This window comes from Belonocnema kinseyi, chromosome 1 (assembly GCF_010883055.1).
Source record: "Belonocnema kinseyi isolate 2016_QV_RU_SX_M_011 chromosome 1, B_treatae_v1, whole genome shotgun sequence".
NCBI lineage: Eukaryota > Metazoa > Arthropoda > Insecta > Hymenoptera > Cynipidae > Belonocnema > Belonocnema kinseyi.
This window is the reverse complement of record NC_046657.1, coordinates 134953894-134956966: the sequence shown is the minus strand read 5'-3', so window position 1 is coordinate 134956966 and position 3073 is coordinate 134953894.

Genomic DNA, 3073 nt, shown 5'->3' with positions numbered 1-3073 from the left:
ACGAGATATACAGAAATTTTAAAACGATTAAAACATAATTAAAACTTGCAAAAAAATCAGGAAAAATTTGAATAATTCTTGAAGATTAGAAGATCTGAGAGTATTAGAAAAAAATAATTATTTTTTAAATAATTGTAAATAATTGCTTTAAAATTAATTCTAACAGAAAATTGGAAAAAGATTGCAAAACATTTTTTATTATTTCCTAAAATTTTTAAAAAGTACGTAAAATATTTTGAAGCAAAATGTTGTAATTTTTCCATATTACTTAACTTTAGAAAAATTAAGGAATATAATTCTTTCTAATTTTAGTAATTTTAAGAGATATTCAAAAATTTTGAAACGATTCGAAAATAATTAAAACTTGTATAGATTTTTAAAGGAATAATTAACATCATTTTTTATTTCAAAAAATTAATTTGAAAAGATTATTTTTAAACATTTCAAAGCATTGAAAAAGATTTCAAATATTCTCAAAACATCTAAAAAATTAAAGGCAAATATTTAGAAGAATGGAAGAGATTCAAATCTAATTTTTAACTTAAATTTTTTAGAAATTTATATTTTCACAGATTTAAAAAAAAAACTTTTGAGGCCTTAAGAGGGCTCTGTACATGGGCTTTTTGAGACATGTCGCCTAGGTGTGATTTCTCCGAAAGTATTGTGAAAAATATGACTTATGTGGTATGTCTGCGGTCGGAAAATAATAAGCTATGGATATGTGTTCTCAAAAGTAAAATAATATTTATTATATTAAAAATATGATTGGTCAAAGTTACCCTACTTTTGAAGGCCAATTTCTCGGCTTAATGATTATGTCGAAAATTGTATTTCGCAGAAACTTAGATAAAGTGTTTCTGAAAAGATTAGCATGTATGAAAGAATTATTGCTCTTAAATAAATGCTAAAAAACATGCATAAACGAAAAGCATTTTTTGGTTAAATTTAATGCTAGTAACTACCGATCCTAGCGGCCAAATGCTAGAGAGAGCGTTAGGCACGCCCACACTGTTGCCCTCAATGCAATGCATACCCTTTACCTCACCCCGGAAAGTTGCAGGGCCCGTAAGGTCATACCTACGCAAACTGGAATTCACATCTGGCACCATTCTCAAGAAAACCTTCGTGGCTTCATTTCTGAATTTTTTCTTTGGCACCAATGAAATTAATGAAATTTTAAAGTTTCCAAAAACTATGCTAAAAATACTACTCTGACGCTCAATGGATTTGGGTGTTTCTTGAAATTCTGATTCGAATGATATATACTTTTACGAGTCACTTTTCGCATGAAAAAATGAATTTAATAATTTTTTCAAATTAAGGTAACTTTGAACAAGCCTATTTTTGATATGATAATGATTATTTCACTTTTGATAGCACATAAAAGTAGTTTGTTATTTCCCGAATCCAGGCATACCACATAACTCATATTTTTCACAATACTTTCGGAGAAATTACGTCTAAACGACATGTCTCGAAGAGTATAACAATTCGATCTACGCATAACACATCATTTATAATTGTGAACAATGCTTTCAAATAAAATAGTTGCAAGAATTGAAAATAAATTTTAACGTTTTGAAAAGGCTCCATATGAATTATCGTCTGATCGAAGCATATCATGGAGATAGTTTCGAAATATACTGAAATATTGCTTTAGAAATTTTAACACTCTCCAAAAGTAATATTTGACAAATTTCTTTTTATTGTGTTCCTTGCTTTCGCAAGCTTAGATATTCACAACTTTCTTTGAGAATTATTTCTCCGGAAAGGGATTCTGCAACTAAGGAATCAGAGTGAGTTGTAAATTTCGTAGGCTGCTAGTTGCTACAGCGTCAATAAATTTGGACTTAGCTAAAATTGAGATTGACTCCATAAACTTATTAAAACCCTTGGAAATCCGTTGAAATTGTTCAAATATGTTGAAAATTAAATGGAATATTTAAAAATATTGTAAAATATTGAAATTATATTTTACGACTGCATGGAAAATGTATTGAAGTACATTGATATTTGTTAAATTCCTCAAAATCTAAGTAAAAAGATGGTGAAAATGTCTTCGAAGTTTATAAAGTACCCGAAAATCTTGAAAATTTCTTTAAATTATTGTAATCTCTTTCAAAGTTCTCGGAATCTTTATAAATTCATAAATTTTAAACAAATCTTTAAAAGTATTTGTAAGATTCAAGATAATTCAAAAATGGGTATAGACATGAAATGGATTGTGATTAACCACGAATTAATGTATTGAATAAAAAGTGACTAATGTTCTTTTTTACATAATCCTTATCTAAAATATATTGTTTCATTTCGAATTCAACTTTGTTTTACTACTACTGTTACAAATGATAATCAGCTCGTTCATCTGACACACGCCAATTTATGTGTGATTGAATTAAATATGATAAATATGATTCATCAGCCTAACGCAGCAATGTTTCACAAATAAAATGCTAATTACAACAAATTACTCCTTGTGATGATTATTTCTAAAATTTAGATAATTAATAGGCTAGATCCTTTACGAAAAACGTACGGAAACGTCCACCGGCGGTTAGCCAGTACAGAACCAGTACAAGGCAGCATTGTGAAGCGTTACCAGCCAGTAGTGGCTGCGTATAGATGCCCAGTACTGCGACTCCAGCAATCTGTACTAGGCTAGCACTGCTAGCACAAATTTTAATAATTGATATTTATACTAAAAACATACTTGGTCAAAGTTACCCTAACTTTGAAGAATAATTTCACGGATTGTAACAATTACACAGTCACGCAAAAAAAGTGTGCAGATCTGGTAACAAGACACACGTATTCCTATGGATTTTGGGGCGCTGAATTCAAATTCGGTATCAAAAATCACCCATCACGTCATGGTTGAGCCATAACCTTAAAAAATTGCGAAAAATCATGAACTGAGGCAAATAAATTTCAAAATAATGCCAGTGATGCTAATTTTCACTTTAAAAACATCTCGACAACTGTGAAGGATCAACCCTTGCCTGATATCAACTTATTTAACATAACTTTACCCAACAGAACCTGACCTCACCTAACCTGAATTAACAGAAATTTA